This window comes from Equus asinus, chromosome 26 (assembly GCF_041296235.1).
Source record: "Equus asinus isolate D_3611 breed Donkey chromosome 26, EquAss-T2T_v2, whole genome shotgun sequence".
In the NCBI taxonomy this organism is placed as follows: domain Eukaryota; kingdom Metazoa; phylum Chordata; class Mammalia; order Perissodactyla; family Equidae; genus Equus; species Equus asinus.
The window spans coordinates 23,493,404-23,518,778 of NC_091815.1; the positions used below are offsets into that span (position 1 = coordinate 23,493,404).

General features: G+C 55.9%; 1 protein-coding gene across 7 annotated transcripts in view; it reads left to right on the forward strand.

Moving 5' to 3' along the window:
- Positions 1 to 25,375, forward strand: part of SIPA1L3 (signal induced proliferation associated 1 like 3) — a 260,408-nt gene that overhangs the window by 141,578 nt on the left and 93,455 nt on the right. The window lies entirely within an intron of this gene.

Consider the following 25,375-nt stretch of genomic DNA (forward strand, 5'->3'; position numbering starts at 1 on the left):
ATAAAGGGGACAGACCATTGATACACATGCCAATGTGGATGCGTCCAGGGAAACTGCCCTGAGTGGAAAAAGCCAATGCCGGGGGTCACACACAGGGTGATTCCATCTCTCTCACATTTGCTTATTGGCAAAACTGTACAAGTGGGGAGAGGGTGGTGGCCATCAGGGGTTCGGGATGGGGGGGGTCACAGGATGGTAGGTGCTTCTAAAAGGTGACATGAGGGATCTTTGTGGTAACAACTGTTCAGATCTAGATTGTGATGGTGGATACACATGTGTACGTGTGATGACATTGTTTAGAACTGAATACACACACACAGATGAGTGCAGGAAGTCTAATAAAATCAGTTGATTGTGTCAACATCAGTATCCTGGTTATGATGTTATACTATAGTTTTGCAAAATGTTGCCATTTTCCAGACTGGGTGAAGGGTAGATGGTATCTTTCTGTGTTAGATCTTACAAGTGCGTGTGATCTACAGTTAGCTCGAAAAAGGTTGCCAGTGAGACTAGAGAACTCCGAAGGGGGCGTGGAGGGTGGCGCTGGGGGGATCGGTGGGGGGAGCACATGGCTTCCTAGGCCCCGGGGAGGAATTGACCCCGAGCTCAGGCAGGGGAGGACCCTGGCCAGATCCGCGTTTTTAAGTGATAACGCTGGCCGTGCACGGAGAGACTGGTGAGGAGACTGGGGCGGAGAATCTGGGGAGAGAGCTCCACTGGGGGACCGGAACGTGGAGAACAGTGAGCCAGCTGGAGAGCCCCGCCTCCGCAGGCGAGGGCCGGGGGTGACTCCGGATCCTGACTTACCCGTCCTACCCCCTGTCTGGCCGCACAGTTGGGAGGGCTGGAAAGGGGCTCTGTGCAAGGATGGCGCCTGGCTCGGGCCTCATCGACCGTGTGGAAGGAAATAGCTTTATAATCACCCGTGGGCCACCACAAGGCCCCGACATGCCTGCCGGTGGGACCCGTCCCTGAGATCGGGAGCTGGGGCTGGGGAGGAACAGGGCAAGCCCTGTGGCTTGTTTGGGGTGTGGGTTACACAGTGTAGACGTGTCAGAATTCCTCAAACTGTATGCTCAAAACAGGTGCAGTTGACTGTATGTAATTGTACTTCGTAATTGGATAGATATACACCATCAAATCCTAATGATAATAAAATAGCTCATGTTATGGCGCCTTTGCTCTGTGCTAGGCTCTGTGCTCAGCACTTCACACGTGTTCATTCATTTTATCTGCACAGCACTTCTGTGAGGTGGCTGCTTCTGCTCATATTTGATGGCTGAGGCAGCTCAAGTGACGTCACTCGTCCAGGGTCACAGGCTACCCCGGGGCTGAGCAGCAGTTGGCACCAGGGCTGTCCGGCTCCAGAGTGCGGTTCCTTTAACTCCGTCGTCTCCCTCGGGCCTTTCCCGGGCTGCTGGTGGAGTGGAGACTCGCCCGTGGTAGCCGGGAGCTCTCCTCGCTCAGGTCCTCGGGCCTGTGCCACTTCAGAGAGCCCAGCTGCGGTCAGATAGGGTGGCCCACATCCCGGAGTCTGGCCTCCGACTCAGGAACAGAGCCGCTGCAGGCGAGCCGGGCCGCTTTCTTGTCCGGTCTCATCCTCTGCTCCAGCCAGCTGGGGCCTCCCCCCTGCTGCCATCAGAAGCAGCAGAACACAGGAGCTGCCTGCAGCTCGGCTCTTGTGAAGAAAGAAGTAACGCGCTGCCCAAGGGTTTCTGAGCCCCGTGCACAGAGGACAGCGCTGCCGACCGCTGCTGTGGCATCTCGTGTGGTGCTGTCTGCACGGCAGGGGACTTGCCACTTGAGACTTGGGGACGCTCTCCGTACGTGAGATGCATCATCCCTCCCTGTGCGTGCCTCTGATCTCCCATTTCCCTTGCTTTTTGTTGTGGTTGTTAATGCTGTCGAGTCAGTTCTCACTCCCAGCACCCTGTGCACAGCAGAGCAGAACCTGCCCGCTCTCTTTGCGCCGTCCTCTCGCCGTCCAGCACTCTATCAGACAATGCTCCGCTGCTACTCAGAGGGTTTTCATGGCCAGTTTTTTTGCAAGTGGGCGCCCAGGTCCTTCTTTCTGCTGTGTCTTAGTCTGGAAGCTCCACTGAAACCTGTCCACCATGGGTGGCCCTGCTGGCATTTGAAATCCTGGTGGCACAGCTTTCAGTGTCCCAGCAGCACGCAGCCGCACACTGTGACAGCTGACAGACAGGTCGTGCGGTTCCCTGACCTGGAAATGAGCCTGGGCCAAAGCGCCGAATCCCTTGTTTAACAGTCAAAAAATGACTGCCCAGTGTGTGGGTCTCAGGATGCTTTTCGTCGCAAGTAACAAAAACCCTGGTATTATCTAGCCAAATGGTAAATACATTTAATATGTCTAGGAAGTCTGGAAGTAGGTGGATGTCAGGTGGGGTAGGATCAGCAGCTCAAATGTCTGTTGTGAAGGACTCAGATTCTCAGCATTAGCTTCATCCGAGGATGGAGATATGTATGTGTGTGTGTGTGTGTGTGTGTGTGTGTGTGTGTGTATCTTGCCTCTTGGTCCCAAGATGGCTGCCAGTGACCATCAGGACCACTTGCTTTCTTTCATCACAAGACAGAGGGAAAAAACAGCCCTATCCCCTAAGAGTATAAATGCTTCCCTTTAATCTGGTTGGTCCAGTTTAGGTCGTGTGCCCCCCTCACCAGGCCAGTCGGATCACCAGAGGAATGCCACACCCTGATTGCCTGTGACCAGTGGGGTCTGTCATCCAGGGCAAGGGGGACATGGTATTGAGTAGAAAACCAGCGCCTGCCACAAAGGGACAGGCCTCCACGCTCAACCCCTGACTGAGGCTCACTGAATCAACAAGTCGCATCAGGCCCAGCAGATCGTGGCGTTGGGGAGCGAAGGAGTGTGATTTTCTTTTGAAGGAGTGTAGTGATTTGTGTCCAGGTCCTGCCTTTGCTCTTCCACCCGCACGTAACCCCACAAATGGGGTGCAGGTTGAGGCTGGCTCCACCAGACTCCTTGTCTGTTGGCGGAAACCATGTTTGTGTTGCCTCCCTTATCACTGGGTAGGTTTTTGTTATCTTTTCCTTCTTCATCCTCTCTCTCCCCGTCCATTCCCTCCCCCACTCTGAGGTGCTTGTGGTGTGTCTGTAATTATGTACCTGTCCTTGCAAAATATATATTGACGTTTGAGTAAAGAGTCCACTTTCAGAGCCAGCCCTGATGGCCTTGTGGCTAAAGTTCGGCGTGCTCTGCTTCGGCAGCCCGGGTTCGCTTCCTGGGCGCAGAACCACACTGCTTGTCTGACGGTAGCCATGCGGTGGTGACCACTCACATAGAAGAACCAGAAGGATTAACAACTAGGATTTTCAACTATGTACTGGGACTTTGGGAAGAAGAAAAAAAAGGAAAGGACTGGCAACAGATGTTAGCTCAGGGCAAATCTTTCCCAGCAAAAAAAAAAAAAAGCTGAAAAGAGTCCACTTTCAGAAATGGGTTTGGGCTCTATATCTCATTCTTTCCATTTCTTCTGGTTTCCACCAAACAGCATGTTTCTGAGATGAGCTGTGTTGCTCTGTGAGCGCCGGGGGTGTTGTGTCTGTCCAGTGAACAGTTGTACATGACCTGCATCTGCCACTCCTCACATTCCTAGTCCCCAGGTGTTGGGGACCTGGGTGGCCCCTGGCACGACACCACTGTAGACAGTGCCTCAGGGAGCGTCCGTGCTCCTGTGTCCTGCTGAACCCTGGGCTTTGCATCCAGGGCTCGCACTGTGGCAGGAGACGGCGCTCCCTCTGTCCCAGGGATGGCCATGGTGCCCCCGGGAGCCTGCTCTGGCCCACGCTCTCCCCAGAGCGCAGGGGGGTCCAGCGTTCCTATTGGCTCGTCACGTCTGCTGTTATCCTGCCGCCTGATTGTGTCGCACCGATGAACTGGGCTCTTCGGTTTCAGTGCTCTGGTTACCCATCTGGCCGAGCGCCACTTCCTGCCTCTTCTAGCACCTCTTACCCCGACTCAGCCTTCCCTTTCCGCGAGTGGCCCCCTCAGAGATGGACCGAGGCAGGAGGGCAGGTGAGAGGGGCAGACCCAAGCCCGATGGCCTGGGTTCGAATCCTGACCCTGCCGTCTAACGCGGCAAGTGACTTGACCCCTCTGAGCCTGCATTCCTTCAGTAGCAAATGGGAATAATGACAGGAGCTGTATCCTAAGATATTTTGGGGATTTAATGGGATGACACATATGGAAAGCATCTAGGGAAGTATCTAACATACACGGGATTTGAAAATATCAGCAATTATCACCGTCGTCATCATCATCATCATTGAGTGTCTTAAAGTTTCTAAAAACTCAAATAGTATATCCGCTCTCTTCTTTTCGTTGACATCAGAGGCATTTCTGGCCTCTCGCGGGCGGCTCCTTAGGAACCACGAGCGACAATATAGTGAAACTCGTAGAAAGACAGCCCAGGCCTGGATACACTCCTTTCTCCCACACTTGGGTGGGGCACTGTGGGTTCATTTCCATATGTGTAGTTTTATTTTTAATTTTTAAAAATGTGTGAATTTTTTTAAATTTAAACCTTGTAAAAGTATCTAAAGTAAAAATTGAAAGTCTCGCTCCTCCTCTCCCTGCACCCCGCCCCACTGCTCACTTTCTGGAGGTGAAATAACCCTTGTGAACGGTTTGCTGTGTTGGGCATGTTGTTACGGGTCGGACCCTGGAACCGGAGGACCTGGCCTGGAGCCTGGTCCCAGCACCCCCCGGCTGTGGGACCCGGTGCGGCAGTTTGCTGGGGCCGTCGTAACAGCACCGCAGGCTGGGTGGTGTAAACAATGGAAGCGTGCTTTCTCCAGATCTGGGGGCTGGAGGGCCAAGATCGAGGGGCCGGCTGGTGGTCTCCTCTGAGGCCTCTCTCGCTGGCTCGCAGGCGGCTGCCCTGTTGCTGCCTCTTCACGCAGTCGTCCCTCCGTGGGCACATGCCCCCAGTGTCTCTGCATGTCCCCTGATCTCCTGTTCTCGTGAGGACACCAGGCAGGTTGCACTCAGGAGCACCCTAAGGGGCTCTTTTTTTTTTTTTTTTTTAAGATTTTTTTATTTTTTCCTTTTTCTCCCCAAAGCCCCCTGGTACATAGTTGTATATTCTTCGTTGTGGGTCCTTCTAGTTGTGGCATGTGGGATGCCCCCTCAGCGTGGTTTGATGAGCAGTGCCATGTCCGCGCCCAGGATTCGAACCAACGAAACACTGGGCCACCTGCAGCGGAGCGCGCGAACCTAACCACTCGGCCACGGGGCCAGCCCTGCTAAGGGTCTCTTTTTAATTTACCTCTTTGAAGGCCTTATCCCCAAATAGTCACAATCTGAGGTCCTGGGGGATAGGACTTCAGTGTGTGTGATCTTCTGTGCCTCACTTTCCTCATCTGTAAAATGGAGGTGGAACTGCATCTCCCTTCTAGGGTTTATGGACGTAGATATCCTCTCTGAGGTGCTGACACGTGGTGAGTGCCCTATTCATATTGTACTTCTGTTGGTGTTGGAATCGCTGGGTCCACGAATGTATGGAATTTTAATGTAATTAATCGACAATTGCCTTCAAAGAAGCTTCTGCTGGTTTGTACTCCCACCAGCAGAACAGGGACCCATTTTCTCTTCCCCGTTGGTTTTGTTTGAATAATGGAAAATTTGAAACATTTACAGAGGTGGAAAGGGGCATACAGAGGCCACAGGCATGCTCTTGTCACCAGATCCCTGTCACCAGCACGTGGCCAGGCTGGCTTCTTCCATCTCTCTGCCTTTGAGCTATTTCTTTTTTTTTTTTTTTCTTTTTTGAGGAAGATTAGCCCTGAGCTAACACCTGCCGCCAACCCTCCTCTTTTTGCTGAGGAAGACTGGCCCTGAGCTAACATCCATGCCCATCTTCCTCTACTTTATATGTGGGATGCCTACCACAGCATGGCTTGCCCAGCAGTGCCATGTCCACACCCCGGATCTGAACCGGCGAACCCCGGGCCTCCGAGAAGCAGAATGTGCGCACTTAACCACTGCACCACCAGGCCAGCCCCTGAAGTATTTCGAAGCAAATCTCAAACATCTTATCGTTTCGTTTGGGGGGCTTCAAACTCCACGCCCACGACGAGCCTGTGCATAGTGGGAGAGAGGAGGATGTCTCACAAATAACCCTCGGTTGGTGTGCTGCTTTCCGCTTCCCGAGGGCATCTTCCCCCGTCGTCTGCCAGGAAAAGGCGATCCGCTCCGGCTGCTTCAGGCCGAGGGGATTCAAGGCAGAGAATTTGGTTACATGAGCCATGGAGGAACAGAGGAACCGAACAGGGGCCGAGGGGCTGGAGCAGCCAGAGCTGGAGGGACACGGAGTGGAGGTGGTGTCACCAGAGCCCAGGGCTGTGGGGGACTGGAGCAGGAGCATCCCCTGCCCAAGACGCTGTCCAAGGTGGAGGCAAGAGGGAGGACCGCCTGGCTTCCACCCCCTCTGCCTTCCGGGTTTCCGCTGCGGTCCCGTTGGCATCACCTAACCAGGAGTCCTGGGAGATGTAGTTCCCTGCAGCTCAAAGCAGGGCCGGCGGAGGGCAGGCAGGGGTCCGTCAGGGAAGCTGATCCTGTTCACAGGCGAGAAATCCGGAGGGTCTCAAGGGCCTGGTCAGGGGCGCGTTGGTCGGTGACAAACACCATCCCAGACACCGGTCCCTTGGTTGCCAGGGAAACCCAAGGCACCTCTGGGGCATCACCTGGCAGCTGCTGGTCACTGCAGCCTGGGACACGCCTCCCTGGGGGTGCTCAGGGCCATTTGCCCACGGTTGCAAGTTCTTCCTTTGCTGGAGGAATCCTCTCCACGCTTCCCCATCTCGCGCTCAGTGCAGACGCTTCCCTTGTTACCTGTCGGGGGACGGAGTTGTGCCTCATCCGGGAGGGGCCCTGTGAGGACACTGCAGGCAGGCGGAGGGGCCCTGCCTGACTGCAGAGTCCTGGCTGGTGGGATGTTCTCGGGGAGCCCCTGCAGGAGGTGCCAGTGTCCCGGCCAGGAGAGAGGCTGTAGGAGTGTCACCCCACTGGGCAAGGCTGCCTGGTGGTTCACGGGCACTGGGCACGTGCCAGGCGCCCCTGGAGCTGGAGGGAGCCAGGGGCGCGGGTGGTGCCAGATCTGCAGGAAAACAATGTGAGAGGTAAATAAAAGTGTAGGAGGCCAGCCGTCCAAGAGCCCCCGCAGAAAGGACGCGGTCACTGGCAGGCACGGGGCCTTCCCGTGAAACAGGCCTCATTTCAGTCCTTCGCCCTTCTTGTAGATCGACTTCGTTCTCATAATGACCCCGTGGGGTAGGTGCTACCAGCCACCCCGTGCTGGAGAGAAGAAAAGCAGAGTTTGTCACTTGGCCCAGGCCGCCTGTCGGGGGAGCCGTCTACCAGGATCCACGAGACTAGAAGGAGTAAGAGCCGCTGACTCTTCCTGATGGTTCCTGCACCAGCTCGGCTCTAAGAGCCTCGTGTATTAACTCTACCTATTAGCTCATTTAATCTTCTCGTCAGCCCTGTGAGGGAGGTACTTTTGTTGTTTTCATCTGACAGATGAGGTGACTGAGGCACAGAGAGGTAAAGTGACCTGCCCAAGGTCACACAGCAGAGCTAGGATTCACCCAGGCAGCCCGAATTCAGAATCCATGCTCTTAACTGCTCCCCTGGACTGAGTCAAAGATGAGAATTAGCATTGGCTCGCAGGGCGCTTCATACTGAACTCTCTCAGATCTTATCTCATTAAAGCAGAGAGAGATCCTGGTAGTCATGTGACAGGCAAGGAGACAGAGGTGGTGACAGCAGCTAACCGGTGTCCCTGGGATCACACCCAGCGCAGTGCTGAGCACCCCACACATGTGGATGTGGACGTGTCCTCTGAACCCCGTGGGGTAGACACTCGGAGATGAGAAAACTGAAGCTCTGGGAGGTGGACGGCCCCATTCGGAGCTGGGAGGAGTGCAGCTGGCACTCGACCCGGTGCGTCACCCTCCAGTGCCTCTGTGCTCCACGACTCTGTGGACGGTCTCCAGGGACCTCAGGATCGCTCACCAGATGTCGACTGTGTGTCTGCTGTGCCAGGCCCTGTGCTGGTGCTGAGAGACACACTGAACAAAGCTGACAGTGATCCCAGCCCTCGAGGAGCTCACACGCAAATGTTTGGATACACACAAGGCTGGTGTTCACCAGCTGCCGTCCATTCGGATTGCCTGTCGCTTGTGCCATACTGGTTTCTAAATATTTCAGCCTGGCATATAAGTAACAGGAACTCAGCTCACAGTGACTTATTTAGCTAGAAGTCCAGAGAAAAGGCAGTTCTGGGATTAGTTCAACAGTTCCACATGTCCAAGTGTGTGCTTCTGAAATCACTGCAGCCTTTCCTCATGGTTGCAATATGGTTGCTGTGGCTCCAGGTATCACATCCTCTCACAGCCATGAGATGAGGCAGGAAGCAGGGAACCAGCTAGGACCACGGTACTGCTCTTTTATCAGGAAGTCGTCCACCTCCTCACCCCTCTGCTGCCAGCAGACTTCTCAGTGGAAAAGTGAGTGTCTGGCCTTCTCGGCCTCCATGTTGGCTGGTAAGCAAAGGACAAGGAGGTCGGAAAGCTGTGGAGACGCCCGCGAGAGTGTTTGCTGTGGCTTAAGTGAGGTTTGCCTCCCTAAGCCAGAGCTCCCACTCACTCAGGCTGGTCCAGGCGTCCCTCTCCGTGCTGTGGACGTTGTGCAGTGATGCATGCAGCAGGCGGGCGAGCCGCGAGGTTCCCAGCGTGGACACTGGGGTCCGCCCGCAGGATTTGAACCCCTCTCTCCCGTGAACCAGCAGCGTGACCCTGGGCGCATTCCCTCACTCTGCCTCCTGTGTAACACAGGGGTGGCGACAGTGCCTCTCGGAGGGTCATTGTGTGGCCCAGTGCTCGGCACACCGCCGGGTGCGGGGAGCCCTGTGAGTGCCAGGTGGCGTGCTGACCTGCTCGCCCCATCGTCGCATGGACCTGAGCATCTCCTGCAGCTGCCGGCGCTCGGGGAGGAGGCGAGGATGTGGGCACCTGCCCGTGGTGGCTGGTCTTGTCACCCCAACAGGGGTGCCAGGGAGATGGCCTTTCAGACGCCACAGCAGGCAGGGGGTGGGCCAGGCAGGCAGGGCCCCGAGCACTGCTCGAGCGGCGGCGCCTCACTGGGTGGGGAAATCAGGGAGGGCCTCCCGCAGGAGGTGGCTGGGCAGTGCGCCCGAGGAAGCAGAAGGCCTGGTGTGCAGAGGGCAGGCGGAGGCAGAGGCAGGCCCTCGGTTCCACGGTGGCTGGGCACGAGTCAGGAGTCCGGGGCCGCCTGGCCCGGGAGTCATAGCTCATCTGTGCAGAGAAGTCAGCTTTGAATCTCAGTTTAGACACAAAGATCGTCTGGATTGGTGAACCCTCCTGGTCACGGGGGGACCTTTGAAGGGAGACCCAGAGCCCGTGTGATGGTAGTAATAGTAGGACCGGTTGTCGGGTGCTTACTGGACACCACGCCCATGCTTTATATTCACTCCTCGTTGACCCTCCCAGGCTCCGGTGGAGCCAGCGCGTTCCCGTTTTCTGGAAGAGTCGACTTCCGTTCGTTCAGTCCTTGGTCCTTCGCAGTGTGTGCTGAGCGCGTGCCGCAAGCCGGGTGCTGTTCCCGGTGGTGGAGAGGGAGCCGGGGCGAGCGCGCATTCCGTGGGGCTCGTGCTTGCCGTGGAGGGGGGTGGGATAGGCACACTGTTCAGTAGAGAAATGGACTCAGCCCGGTTTCTGCACAGCCAGGACCCTGAACTGAGATTCAGGGCTGCTGTGAGGGCGTGGGGAACGCAGGCCCACGCTCCAGCCTTGTCCCTGCCTGGCTCTGTGTGACCCTGGGCTGCTGACCTCCTGCGCAAAGTTTCAGGGTCCTTACCTGTAAAATGAGGGTCAGGTCTATCAGTTAAGATTGCAGAAAACCCATAAGCAGTGGCTGAAATAAGGAAATAGTTTCTCTCTTGCACAGAGGGAGGAAAGGGGGTGTGGGTAGACCAAGGCAGGGCCACTGCCTGGGAGAGTGGCCACCTCCTCACTCCCTGCCCTGCCATCCTCAGCATGTGGCTTTCAGCCTCACAATCACAAAATGGCTGCCACACCTCCAGATACAGTATCCTCATTCCGGGAAGAAGAATAGAAGGGGTGTGACAGCTGAGGCGACTTCGTTTTACTGGCAAGCAATAGCTTTACCAGAAGGCCCCTGCCCCCACCCCCAGCTAACTTCCACTTAACCTCTCATAAACCAGAAGGGGACACTGTTAGCCAGAGCTGCAAGGGAACCTGGGGAAGCAAGCCTTTTGTATGGGCATCCTGCTGCTCCAAACAAGTTCAGGCTTCTCTCAAGGGGGAAGAGGTGAGTGGGTTTGGGTTTGACAGCTGGCAGCGGAGTCCGTGCAGCCTCGAGCGTGGAGCACTCAGCCTGTGCCTAGTGGACGAGCAAGGCCCCAGTTCTCGTTCCTGTTGTGGAGGAGCGCCGCCCCTCTGTGCCTGGCTTCCTCATCTGCCCGTTGGGAGTCTGTGCTCCTTGTGAGTCTGTGAGAACTGGATGGGAAGGACTTTGAAATGCGTCCCACCCTGTGGGAGGGCTGGGCTGGCTTTTGTCTGGAAAATTGTCAGATGTTCCTCAAGCTGAGCTGAGCCCTACCAGCTGACTGCGAGCCCAAGCACACTGTCCTGAGATGGCTCGTCCCTTCATCTCTGTCCCCCCTCGTCTGCAGAGTATGGGGGCCAGAACAGGAGTGGGGCCCACATCAGTGACCAGTGTGGCACCGCGCTCGGTACCCACCCGACACTCAGCTCAGGACCGATGCCTTGGAGCGGCTCTGTGTGTCCCAGCATCCCCACCTCTCCGCCAGCGCCACCCCTGTTCTGGGCCTCACCGCTCCTGCCCCCACGGGGACGGCTACCCCAGCCCCAGTGGGGCTCTGCCGCCGTTGCGTTCGTTGTGTACACAGCAGCCAGATCGAGTCCCGCCTCCTAACCTGCGATGGGAGCCAACTCCAGACGTTGTGGGGTCTTCGCACCTGCTGCTCATGTTTCTCCCTCTCCCACCCCCAATGAGTTAAATGAATGAAAACTTACATTTGTTCCCTGAGCCTGAAACCACATTCATTCAAGGGAATTTGGGAAAATACAGGAAGGGGTAAATAACCCATTTTCAAAAATCTCTGGCAGTCCCAGCGCCAAGAGATAACCCCGACACGCACTCTACAGTCCTTTCTCCAGCCTTTTTTCTGTGACTGCTTCTGCGTAGATATGAACGTTTAATGTCATAAGGACGTGTGGGAATTTATTTAACAATTCTGTTGTTGGACATGGAGGTGGGTCTGTTTCTTCGCCTTCTAAGCGGTGCCATGAACTTTTTTCTCCGTCTCTGTTGTTTTGGGATGAAGTCCCAGCAGTGGCGTTTCTGGTTCAGAGGGTAAGAACCGTTTTAAAAGCTCCTGGCAGATTGCCTCTAGAAAGCTCCCACCAACTGTGGACCTTAGAAAAGCAGTCCTGGGACGGGGTGGCTGATCTCCCAGTGCCCTGGGCCCCCACCCCCTTCCAGCCTGTCTTCCGCCGCCTTGGCTCCGTGTGCGTCCTGCCTGCGGCCCCGTGCAGGATGTTTGATTGGGTGTGGTGCAAACAGAGCTGCAGGCCTTGCCATCTGCCGCCGGCCCGTGGGCCCACGAAGAGGCTCAGCACGCAGGCAAGGGTCAAGCCTGGAGCCCTCCCGGAGCCCACGGTGGCCTCTGCAGGGGTGGGGCTGGGGTGCACCCCTAACAGCCCTGGAAGCCCTCCCCGTGTCTCTTGGGTGGGTGTGGGTCCCCTCCCCTCTGTTCCCCGACTGTCCTCTGATGAGTTGTCCCCAAGCTGCTGCTGTGAAGCGCCTTCGCCCAGCCCAGCGTGCCGGATGTTTGCGTTCCTGCCAGGGAAGCGGTCCTGCCGGTTCTGGGCACTGGAAGCCTGGGGTAGGAGAGGGGGTTCCAAGCCAGGGCAGCGAGAGTGACTTTACGGAACACAAAAGTACCAGCTCGTTGTTTAAAAAGAATTCATGCAGCACAGAAGACTTGTTAAAACTTTGTTAGTGTGAAACGTACCGAGAAGTGCATTGAACACATAGGAAGCAAGCGCTCATATGACCCCCCCAGATCGAGGCGAGCCTTGCCAGAAGCCTCCATGCCCCCGCCCTCCAGACCCTCCCCCAGAAGCCGCTGCTCTGGACTCCAGGGTCACCATTTCTTGCTTTTTGAGGGTTTGGCCGCCTGTGTGCAACTCTCAGTACCACGGTTCTGTTTCACCTGTTTCTGAGCCTTATGTAAACGGAAGCATCGGCTGCACGTGTTGGTCTGTGCCTGGCTTTGGGCTCAGGATCGTGTCGGAGAGCCGCACCCCAGCCTGGATGTCAGGGCGTCTCTGGTGCCAAAACTGACTTTCACCGATGCACAGACAAGCTTTACGAATTTTCACATTTGTGCATGTTGTTCGATGAGTATTGGAAAAAAATACAGTGACTGCAACACCGATACCGTGAAGGCTTTAGTAAGCGGCAGGTGGAAGGGACCCTCCAGTGAATGACAGTGCAGGTAGTCAGTGGAGGCGCTGGCTGCGGGAAGTCTGGGAGCTTCCGGGTCGCTGCCCCACGTCCACACACACCGTCCCGCCCCCTGGGGGCACCCACGTGCAGCTGGAGTCGGCCTGCCAGACCTGTGCTCTGCGTCAGCCTAGGCAGATATATAGTTATCAAATATGTACTGGGGATTTCTTTTAAGTACCAATTTATTTTCATGGTAAGAGTGACTATGCCCTTCTTCCGAATTTCTTCTTGGGGTTTCTGAGTTTGTTCTCTCTTAAAGCAGCCAATTTCCTCTTGAGATTCCACTTCAGGGTGGGTGAGACTGGTTGAGACAGTCAGAAATCCTGCCTAGAATACGTGACATTCGGGGCCCGAACAATGCTGCCTGTGCCCGTGATGCTTTTAGGAGGGGCACGGTTTGGTATCTGCCTCCCCATCCTTTTTTTTTTTTCTTTTAATAATCTTGGCCAATTCCTTAGCTTCTCTCCCTTCTGCAGATGTTGGGGACTTGGCGTCCGGGAGGGGGTAACAGAGGGACCGGGCAGGAGCCGCCCAGCCTGGGACACATCGCTGTGGGGAGTTAACATGGGATTTTTGACTCAGGGGCCAGAAATGTGCAGGGCTGTGCCATCTGTGTGTGCATATGTGTGAGAGGGACACAGAGACAGAGGCATGGGGACACAGATGGAGCAGAGACACAGAAACGCGGGGCAGGGATGCAGACAGAGGGTAGAGATGTGGAAATGGGGACAGGGACACAGAAACATGAGACCATTGGCTGGTTAACTGGGTGGTTGGTTGTCTGGTTAGTTGGTTATCTGGTTGGCTGGCTAGTTGGTTATCTGGCCAGGTGGCTGACTGGTTGCCTGGTTGGTTTTGATTTTGCGTGGGTTTTTTTTTTATGGACTCAGAAAATTCTTCTGGAGGCCTCACCTCACCTCGGCTTCAGACCTAGGGACAGAGCAGGGAGCAGCAGGCGCAGGCATTTGGGTGTCTGACCACCACTTTGCCCCCAGCACGAGGGGACCCTGGGGGTGCTTTGTCACCGTTGTTGTTTTCTAAATCCTGATAAGGATGGGTGAGGGCTTATCGTGTGCCATCCACTGTGGGCAGTGGTGCCTCATGGGGATCCTCTCGGGCTCCTGCAGCAGTCCCACAGGTGGCACTGCCATCCTCTCTGGTGCGTGTTGGGGCCAGGATTTGATCCCAGGCCATCTGGCCCCAGAGCATGAGCCTCATTGCTGCCTTAAAATCACTCGAGGATGGACGGTGGGCATTTATTGAGCACTTACTGTTTTCCTGACTCTCTCCCTGCTTGTTAGCCATGACAGTGGTTGTGATGGCCATCAATTTGTCCACCCGGGTTTGAGCCCCACCTCTGCCTTTTGCCTCCCTGCTGATCTTGAACAGGTACCTAGATTCTCTGAGCCTCGGTGTGCCCTTCTGTACAGTTGGGGGAACAGCAGGGCCCTTCCCCAGGACGCCGCGTGGAGTGAGCAGAGCACGGGTGCGGCCCGTGCTTCCTCGAGGTGCTGCTGTTGCTCCGTGCGGTTGGGGAACAGGACCCCCGGCGCAGGCCTCCCCCCTGGGCTCCTGGCTCTAAGGGCCAGGTTTTGCTCTCCCTTTTGACAGCTTGTGCTCTCATGCAGTGGCCCCAGGACTGGGCACAGGGCGGAGGCTAGAGTCAGCCAGAGCCAGGTTCAGAACCCCCACTCCTCCTCTCATCCCTGCTGTGCCCATGGGGACCTCGGTTTCCCCATGTTGAAGTGGAGGTGATGAGAGCCTGCCTCCAAAGGTCACCAGGAGACTTGAGTGCAGTGTTCTGTGACCAGCGCTCTGCACGGGGCGTGGCCCTCGGCAGCCCCAGATCAGGGGACAGTTAGGGTGGTCACTGCTGGGCCCCGGATAACAGCACCCGGCTGCGTGCCCCGCTTACCCACCTCCCTCCCACCGCAGGGAGCCTTCCTGGCCACGGGGTCCCTGGGGGCCTCCCTGCTCCCCCTCACCCCCCCCCGGAGCCGTCCTCAGGTGAGGACAAGCAGACCCGGAGAGGCCCGGGCTGGCGCCCCAGGGCGGGCTGGGAGGAACAGGACTCTGGCAGATGTTCTCTGACAAGAAGTCCCTGGCTCTGTTTAATCAAGATTGTCAAATATTGATTTAATCTCCAGGCCCAGCAGATGTGATCCTAGCAGGTTTCAGTGGCAATTAGCTGGGATTCGTTTGCAAGTCAGGCTCCATGCTGACAAGACACTGCCTTCTAAAGGAGCCTGGCCTGGCCACAGGAGTGGGCCCTAGGGGCACGGACTAAACATGTAACCAGCAGCCCCACCTGGGCGCCAGCAACCTCAGAGCAGACCCAGAAGCCCCTGTGGGCCCAGAGTTGCCCCACGCAGTAATAGTGGGGACACTCGGGGTGCAAGGCAGCTGCTGTTTACCAAAAGTTTCAGTATCGAAGTAAACGGCATGGCCACCCCAGTGCAGCAGCTTCAGGACAGGCCTGGCTAGAGCCAGCGAGGTCCCTCTGGGGTGTCCGGCCACCTGGAGCAGGGGTTGTGCCCCCGATTGAACCTCCCCAGAAGGGGCTTCCCTGACCAACAGGCCCCTCATCTGGGCCTTCCAGGCCCCCAGCCCGGCTCTGCAGCATCACCCCCCGCACCCGCGGGGCTGCGGCTCCTGGGTGGGCCTGGCGCCGGTGCCCAGACTCCGGGAAGCATGCTGTTTTAATTTTGCACATCGCAGTCTCATTTGAAGTGAGTGGGCCTGCGCCCAGAGCTGCAGCAAGAGGCCCAACCACATGTGCTTCAGGGAGGCAGCCACACCCGCCCGACCCCACGGGGACTCGCAGGGGCCCCTCCCCATGGCGCTGGCGCTGGGCTGCCAGGAAGGGGGGGTTCGCCCCTCTTCTTGTTCAAGGCAGGCCGCCCTGGGACTGAGGACCCAGCGTTCATCCCAAGGCCACATTTGGTTCCGTTCATTTGCTTGAGATTTTTCTTTTTACTATTACACAAGTAAAAACAACAATAGCTGGCACTTGTCTATCATTGTGTGCCGGAGACCGTCCGAGTCTGCATTCATTAACTCATGCCGTCCCCGAGAGCTCAGCCCTGCCATGTCCACTTGACAGATGGGGAAACTGAGGTACAGCGTGGCTAACTTACCTGCCTCTCCCTAGCTGGTCAGGTGGCAGAACTGGGAGCTGGACCTGGCTGGTCTTTGCTTCTAAGCTCTGTGCTGCAGCTGCCACGTCAGGGAGGATGGCCAAGAGCTGGTAACGAGGAAGAAAAGCAACTAGGAAGATAGTTCTCCATAAGCCTGGAAAGATCCAAGCATTTCACCAAGCATCTCATGCTCGCTTTACAACTGAAAACGTAACCCCAGCCTGAGACACCACCCCTCCCGCGCCCGCCATGCATCTCCTTGTAGACTCACAGAGAAAGGTCTAGAAGAAGGCACGCAGGACCTGTTCACAGGGCTTCGTTCCAGGGTGCAGACTGGGGCAGGGCCTCAGAGGGGCCTGAGGCCGGCCTTGAACTGAGACACATCAAATTTCTTTTTTTAACTTTTCCCTTTTTCTCCACCCCGTTTTATTCCTTAGAAGTAACCACTGTTAGCAGTTTGGTGGCTGTCTTCCCAGGCACTTTCCTGTACATTTAGAGACACTTGTGTACACACACATTAATCATCTCCCCACCCCCCGCCACCCCGCTTTCGCTGAAACCAAACAGGGCCATGCTATACAAACTATTCCACAACTTGTCTCTCCCTTCGCAAGTGGCAACATAGAGTAGAAGAGTACAGATTATGAAGCTGGATTGTGTGGGTTCGAATCCCAGTGCACCATTTTCTAGCGGAGTGACCTTGGGCAGGCTACTCAACCTCTCTGAACTCAGTTGCATTGGCTTTAAAATGAGGATGGTATTAGTCCCTCCCTCACAGGGTTGTCGAAAGGTTTAAATGGCTGACTGTGTGTAAAGCCCTTAGCCTGGTGCACAGTAAGCACTCAGTAAGTGTGAGCCGAGCTCATTCACTCGGGGCCACGTGGGCATCTTGCATGCATGACACACAGTGCTACCTCTCTGTTTATCCCGTCTGCATTGTGTTCCCTGGAATAGAGGCACCCACATTCCCTTAACCCGTCCCCTGCTGGTGGGCCCTCAGGCTGCCCCGGCTCTTCCGTGTCACAGCAGCGTGGCAGTGGGAAGGCCCCGCAGTCCGACCACCGTGCCCCTGTCTTCCGATATGCACTGGTGTGACTGAGGGACAGACTCCTGGAAGTGAAATGGCTGGATTAAAATAAAATAGTGTGCACACCTAAAATTGCAGTGCATAATTCCAGTTCATTCTTCCTGTTCCCCCCAGGGGAAAAAATGATACCACTTTACACCCTTAGAGGCGGTCCAGGCCACTCGGGACCTCTGACCCATGTGGGACCCCCATCTGTTTGAGTGCCATGGCTGTACATGGCTGTGCTTGCCTGTGTGGGGACTACCCCGATGCCTCACTAGGAACGCGGGCCCCTCCTTTCCACCTGGGAGGGTTTAAATTAGGTACACCGATCCTCTGGGTTTTTTGACATTAAATGTGAAAGTGCAGGTTTCACAGTGTGTTATTGTGATAGAATAATAAATATATATTTGGTCTTCATCCGGGTTCCTGGCATAAAACCCTTGGAATTTGCTGAGTGACATGGGCGATAGTGTTTTTGGTTATTCATGATAAGCTCCTTTCAACCATACCTGAGTTTATGCTAAGGAGGGGACCCCTGGTGGGCCCCTAGATAGCTTCAGGATGGGGCTGGTTGCCCCGGGGAGCCCACCGTGCAGTTGGAGAGGGTCAGAACTTTCAGCCCTACCCAGGGATTGAGTTAATTACCGATGGCCAGGTTTAATCAATTATACCTACTTAACTGGAACACCCTAAACAATGGGGCTCAGAGCGATCACATCCACGTGCTGGGAGCCCCCCAGCTGCTGCGCTGGGGACCCTTGTGGACCTCATCCTGTGGACCTCTTCATCTGGCTGTTCATCTGTATCCTTTATAATAAATCAGGAATCGTACGTAAAAGGTTTCCCTGAGTTCAGTGAGCTCTTATAGCAAATTCTTGAACCTGAGAAGGGGTCATGGGAACCCCGATTTGTAGCTGAGTCAGAAGTGGGGGGAAGCCCTGTGGGACTGAGCCTCTGCCTGTGGGGTCTGAAGCCAGCTCTGCGTAGTGAGCAGTCAGGACCGAATGAAATTGTACAACACCCATAGGGTGTCTGCAGAGAACTGGAGAATTGCTTCGTGTGGAAAACCCACACGTTTGGTGTCAGAAGTGGTGGAAGTAGGGATCAGAGTGCACACGGCCACGGGCCCGGTGCCACTCATTGTTCCAGGCTGAGGGAGCGGCGCCTGTGCCGCGGCGCCTCCTGCTGAGCCGGATGGATGAGTCCACTGTCTCCTTCCCGGGGGAGCCCCCAGGTGGTCCCCTGTGTGCTCAGGTTTCAAATAAAGTGGGAGAGACATGGGCGAGAAAATAGCTCCTTACCCTGAAATCCACTGAGCGGTGGGTGACTTTCTGGAGTTTCGTCCTCAGGAATTCATTTTGAAGCTACTTGCGTCCTTCATGCATTCACACAACACGCGCGTTTGGACCACGCCATCTTTTATTTAGAGCCAAATGGTGGAGTGTGGGAGCCAGACTGTCGAGGCTTGAACCCCAGCTGCTCCACCAGCTGTGGGGTGGGCCACGTGGCCTTCGCCTCGTCTGTGAAATGGGCATGCTAGAAGCCCTCCCTTGTAAGGTGATTATAACACGCAAGTTAATACATGCCAAGTGTGTGGCCCCGCGCCTGGCATGTGGGAGAGTCCGTGGTAGCCTTACTGTCACTACCGTCATCACCATATTGTCCCTCCCACCCCATACGGCAAGGACACATGGGGTAGATCCCAGTGTGCTGCAGACTTGGAGCTCTTGAGAGTCTCAGGAGGACAAAAAATGCTCCAAGGCTGCGGTTCTTGAGCGCGCAGACGCCTGGGGGCTCAGCCGGGGGAGGGGCCACGGAGAACAGGTCAGGTCAGCCCGCTGCACTGGGGGACGAGGGGCAGGGACAAGGTTCCCGGGGCAGCAGTCCCTCGAAATACCTCCTGTAATGATCACCCATGCCCTTCAGACCAATAACTGTCAGCCAGCCCTGCAAGCACCTGGTCCTCCCCAGGGTCCCCGCTCCCTGCCTCCGTCACAGCCGTCCTCCTGCCTCCCCCTGGGCCTGTCCGGCTGATGGGGCGTGGTCTGTCCTGCTCAGGACTGTATCTTCTTGTGAAACGCGCACAGTAGGTGCTTAAGAAATGTACTGAATAAGTGAATGGATTTTAAGTGCTTGGTGTTTGTGGAATGAATGAATGAGTTATACACACCTGGTAAGTGTGGAATAAATTTTTAGTACTTTTTTTTTTGTCCAAATGAATGTTTTGGACTGAATGATTCGTAAGAATGTGGTAGGTGCTTGCTGTATGAGTGAGTGAGTGAATGAATGAGTTTTAGGGACTAACTGGTTTGTTGTCACTGTCCTGAGCCGTCCTGAGTTCTTGGGTCCCACTGAGCCCACAGCACAGTGACTGGATCACACTTCCATGGAGGGGAAGCAGCCGGAGCAGATCGGGGCCGCCCTGGACACAGAGGCTGTGTGGGAGGAGGCCCTGGATACCCTCTGCCCCCTCATCCGCCGGCCCCCACCCCCAGACACACTCCACTCACTCACTACTTTCAGCTCTTGGACGTGCTTCTTTCCTGGGACAGACACACCTGGGCACCAGGCGAGCCCCGCCTACCCTCAGGTCACAGACCCCCCCCCCCCAAGCCGGTGCTCCCTCGTCCCAGTGATATTGTCGTCCATCCCTCATTTAGTCAGCAGAGGTTTATTAATGGCTTCCTATGGCCTGTGCTGGGGATGCAGGCAGTGGCTAAGAGGCTCACATTCAGTGCCTCGCAAACCTTACATATGGCAAACAATTAATTACATGGTAAATTACTTACATATATTGATGTAGGTGCCCCCAAAGAGAAAGGCAGAGTGCTCCAGATTGAGCAAGGTTGGTGAGAAGGGAAGGTCATGTGAGAAAGTAGCATTTGTCCTCAGTCTTGAGAAAATCACATCGGTAAGGGAAGGAGCAGCAAGGATGGCATGTACAAAGGCCCTGAGGCAGCAGGGAGGACAGGGCATAAGAGGAACTGAAAGAAGGACATTGTGGCCTGGGCCCTGAGAGCCAGGGCTTTGAAGAGGGGTGGAGAGCCTTGAGGGCTGAGGTGAGGATTTTGAACTTTCTCCTAAGATTGCTCTGCCTGCTGGGTGAAGAAGGGCCCTTTGTATGGAGCAGGAGGGACAGCAGTGAGGCTGTGGTGTGATCAGCCAGTGAGAAGTCACGGTGGCTCGGGCCAGGGCGGGCAGTGGGAAGGGAGGACGGACTCGGATCTGCCGGGGGGAGTCAGCGGGACTGCGGTTGTTGGACTGCACGTGTGGAGGGAAGGCTCATGTTGCCGCTGATGTTTCCTGCCTGGGATGGAAGGAGCACCCTCACTGGGACCTGGAAGAAGCAGGTGAGCAATTGCCTTCCTGTTCGGACCGACACTCTGGTGTACCTGCCTGTTGACATCAGTCCTGGGTGTGTGACTAGATTTGGCCTGTGAAATGTGAGCAGAAGTGACACTGGTTGTTCCTGAGCAGGACCTCAGAGGGCCGTTGCGTGGTTCAGCTGTGTCTCTTCCCTCTGAAATGGGCGCAGTCTCAGGAAAGGGCCACTCTGTCAACCGGGAGCGAAGCTGGTCTGAGCAGGGCCCTTGGCCAACCCGTGATGGACATGCAGCGTGGGCAAGACCAGACCTTTGTTATGTCAGCCTCTGAGCACGTGGGGACCTTTGTTGCTGCAGCACAGCTTCGCCCATCCTGACTCCTGAGAAGGTCCGAGGCTGGTGGATGGGGAGAGAGTGGGAGTTGCAGCTGGGAATGTCCAGTTTGCAGTGCACGTGAGCTGCAAAGGTGGTGATGTCAAGTAAGCAGATAATAACGATGGCTACCTCATGGACTTGTTGCGAGAGTTAAGAGAGACGACAGAAGTGCTTAGAAAAGGACCTGGACCTCAGAAGGATCATAGTCATGGTAGCTGCTGTTACAGTTGTTGTTTTGTGATATAACTAAACTGTCCAGTGGCGGGAAGTGGAATAGTGCTGGCTTCAGGTCCAGCTTGATGCAGAGACTCAAATGCTGACTACAGCCCCCAGATTCTCCCTAAGTCTCAGCTCCTTTCACTGATGGTTCCCCCCTCATGGTCACAATATGGCTGCAGTGATTCCATCCTTCACGTCCTCTCAGACTCAGGGTAAGAGGGGAAACCAGAGTCTTCAGCCCCATCACTCCTGGCAGAGATGTCACTGGGTCTCACTGGTTCTGATCAGGTCACATGATTTGTTCCCAAGCTCCAGAGGAGCCCCGTTTCTGGCCCATTGGGTGGGAGTCAGAGAGGGTAGGTTCCCAGAGAGAAACCTGGGCTGTTGTTGGGAAAAGGAAGCTTTCCCATAGAAGCTGGAGAAGCAAAACATGTACGTCTAGCACTGGAAGGCGTGTGTTCTCCCATCTGCTCTGGCCTGTGAGGTTCTGGTGGACATTGTGGCCACACGGAGCAGAGCCCTTCAGGATACTGAGGCTGTGCGCTCGCCTCTTTTCCCGCTGTTCCAGGCTTCAGGTTTGGGGGCCTGATAAGGGAGCCTCCTCCCAGCTCAGACTCCCCAGCTCCTTCCCAGGCGACAGTCAGGGAGCGTTCACACAGGTCCACCGTTGGCTGCCTGCTCTCCTAACAGACTCGGACATTCCCAGGGATGATCACAGATTCTTTCCAGCTTCCCTGGCACCTGGAGTGGCCATAAGTGACCCCATTCTGGCCAATGAGACATAAAAGAAAGTCTCTGGAGGTAGGGCAAATGTTCTAGCAAAGGTTCTTCCTGATCGGGGGCACATGGGCAAGAACACGCCTACGTCATCCCTCTATTTCCCCCTTGCTCGTGGTTCAGGGAGAAGCATGGCTGTGGCCGCCAGCTTGCAGCCATGAGCCCAGAAGCCAAAGATGGAAGCCAGCAGCACCGGGAGGGAGGCAGGCGGGATGGGGGAGAAAGAAACCGCCTGACATCATCCACTGGACCCAGGGTGGTGCCGGCATCTCTGGCCTCCTTGTCACACGTGATGATGAAATGTCTTCATCACCCGAGCCGCCCCGTTAGACAGTGTTCTGTTCACTGCAGCCAGATGCGTCCCACTTGACTCTCCCACAGCCACTTGCTTCTCATTGTGCTGCTGTCGTGGCCCCGTCCCTTCACACCACCAGCCCCAGCTGATTCCTCGCACACAGCGCTGTGTGTTAGTCACGTTCTCGGATGCCAGCAGCAGAAGCTGCGCTTGATAGTCTTGAGCAGAAGCAGAATTGATAACCATCATCGGGCCAGAGGAGCAAGGGGAGCCCAGGGAGCCCAGGGAGGCTGGAGGGAAGGAAGCAAGGGTCCCCAGCAGTCACTGTGGGAAAAGTCAGGGCCACATGCCCCGCCTCTGCAGGACACCCTCCAGCCTCTGTGCTCTTAGCTGGGGTCCTGGGTCCCCCTCTCCCATACCTGTGCTTCTGTCATTAGGGAGAAGGGGTGGACCTCCTGCCGAAGATACGTGAAGGAGTGGTATTAATAGCTGTGGCCGTGAGGCGGGTGGTATTGTCCCCATTTTACAGAGTGAAATTAAGTCACAGTTTCAGTAGCCAGTCCATGGCACATCCAGGCGGTCTGGCTCTCATGGCAGTCGGGGCTTTCCCATCAGGAAGGTCAGAGTGCTTTCAGGAAGGGGGAGCTTGGCCACAGACAGCTGGAAAGGGACCAATGTGCACCAGTCCCTGGGTCTCAGAGAGGCCGTGGGTGTCACTCAGCCTCCGAGCATCACAGGGAGACTCGACTGCACCTGCTCAGAGAGGGGATTTGTGCAAAGGGACTGGGGCCTCGAGAACATCTGTGTGTTTTCACAGAAGGGAGCAAAATGCATTGGGAGTTTCCAACTGAGCTGCAAACAGAATGCCATAAGTGAAGCCTGTGGGTCGGGAGGTGCTTGCGTCAGCCAGTCAGGGTCACATCCGGGCCACTGGTTTTCCCAGCCAGCCCCAGTGCGGCCTCACGGGACTGATCCTCCGCACTCTGCCAGGCTGACCCAGGGGCGCGCCGGGCTGCCAGTGCAGGCAGTGCCCTCGGCCGGCCTGACCCCTCAGCTCGGCCTGGGACCCGGCAGCCCGCGGAGTGTGGGGCTGGCCTCAGGCCCTCCTCTCTGGCAGAGCTGCCACACTGACAGTCACCAGAGGTCGCACACCAGCAGCCCCCGCCCACATCCAGCCCACGTACTTGCTTTGTTGACCCTCATTGTGGTTTTGGTTGGTAATGTTCTTAAGTACTTATCTGTTTATTAGAAGAAGTCCATGCAAATAATTGGCAAAAGATTGCCAGTGGTGTAGAACGAAAAGTAAACTTCTTTCAAAACACAGGTCCTGGGGAGTACTAAGTACTAAGGGGAAAGTACTAAGTACCAGTACTAAGGGGAAAAAATGAAGTGGGGGGAAGGCGCCCAGTTCCCCTCCCCAGAGACAACCACTGTGAGCAGTTTCTTGAAAAGCCTTCTAGAGATCATCTCTGCATGGTAGGTGGTGGTGGTTGCCATATAATTTTTTTTTTCAAATTGGGAGATTTTGCACACGATTCTAGATTTCTGGCTTCCCCTGAGAACTCTGATGGTCTGGCATCCACGTTCTTGCAAGGCTGGTCCCCGGAGCTGAGGTGCACCTGCTTTTGAGATGCCCCCGCCGTCCAGGTCACCGAAGCCTCGCCTCCTGGCTCCCGTAGCCAGCCCAGCCTAGGGGCTCTCCGCTTTCCTCCCCTTCTCTGCCCCCTCCCCTGCGTTCTCCCTGCTCGTGGGGAACCAGGAAGAGGGGTGCCCTCTTGCCTGCCCCCCTCCACCTCCACTTCCCATCTTCCCAGAGACTGTAGGCCCGCCTCACTCTTTCTCTCTCTGAATGTGTCAGGTGTCCCCTCAGTCTCTCTGCCAGCTCACTCCGTACGTCTGGGCACGAGTTAGGAAATGCCCCTACACACTCACACTCACGCACTCACACACACACACACTCACACAGGAGGCCTGCCACGTGCTCGCTCAGAGCACCAGCACACATTGACCCCATGGCCATGTCTGGCTCCACATTCCAAGGGAAAGAGAAGTTCTTGGTCCCTGTGCGTCAGATGCCCAGCCCGAGCCAGTGCTCTGCTGCCCTGAGCAGAAGCAGGAGGGGTCACAGCTGCTGGGACAACCCACAGGGTCTGCCCCAGACCGCGCCCACTGTCCCCTTCTTCCCCCGCAGAGCGTTCCATCTTCCAGAACTCGAGGGAGACAGAAAGGGAGGTGATCCTGCAGAGTCCTTGGGTTGCCAGGCAGAAGCCGGGCTCCCTTCCCTGGAGCTCTGCATGCTGGGATGTGCTCCTCCGACGGGTTAGGTAGGGCTGCCTGCTCGCTGGTCCCTACAGTACACAGTGGACGAGAGTCCTGGATGCTCTTCTCGAGGCTGGGACACCCCGCCGTCCTAGAACTGATGAGTTAGCATCGGAGACGGTAAACAGGTAACAAACAAGAGACTATCAATTGGTGGTAACCGCTAAGGAAAGAAAGCAAGCAGAGTGGGTGACAGAGAAAGGCTTTGAGGGGACGGGAGCTTCTCCATCTGCATGCGGTGGTTGGAAAGCTTCCTTGAAGAGTCGACGCCATGGAGGGAACCAGCCTGGTGAAGAACCCAGGAAGGATACCCAGAGAGCCTGGATGGGGTTGGTATGTCAGAGAACAAAAAAGCAGGCCAGTGTGATGGGCTCTTGGTCAGGGAGGGGAGGGGCATCAAGCAGACGCAGAGGCCAGATCCTGTGGGGCTGGTGGGCCCACAGAAGGAATTTGGGTTTTATTCCTAATGCAACAAGGAGCCAAGGAGGGGGGCGGGAGGGGCAGGGTCTCAGCAAAGAAAGGACGGGAGCTGATCAACCAGCTCCTGGGATCTATTGGTCATGTAGGTTTCTAAAGAGATTCCCTCGCCCAAATCCACCAGCGCTCACGGTGCCTCAGCGCTTATTGTCGCTTCCTTTCTGGCGGGGGGCTGGTCGGGCAGACTGCAGAACAGATGGACAACGGTCTGGGCTGTCCCTGCAGCCACCCCTAGACAGGACTCACGGGACAGAGGAACGTGTTCAGTGACACCACAGGGAAAAGTCAGCCAGATCCTGGGACAAGGGACCCCACTCCTTCCACAAGGAAGTCCCATCAAAGTAACGGTGGCGGGGGGCATTATAGAGTACAAGAGACTTAAATACGTCTGCCAGAGCGGAGTATGGCTCTCGTTTGCATCCTGACTTGAACAAACCAGCAAAGACATCTTGGAGACGATGGGGAGATGTAATGCAGATGGGGTACCACATGGGATTAAAGAATTCTTACTCATCTAGACGGGTTTGATAAAGGCATCGTGGTTATTTCTTTACAGGCCTTATCTGCTAGAGATACAGTCTGGAGTATTGACGGGTGAAATGGCCTGATGTCTGGGATTTACTCTAAAATATTCTGTCAGAAACACAAAGGACAGGAGCGGGTGGAGAGCCGAAGCAGGCATGGCTACTAGTTAGTGGCGGTTGCAGCTGGCGGGGTGGCTCATCACGCCCTTCTCTCTGCTTTTGGGCATGTTTGAAAATGTCT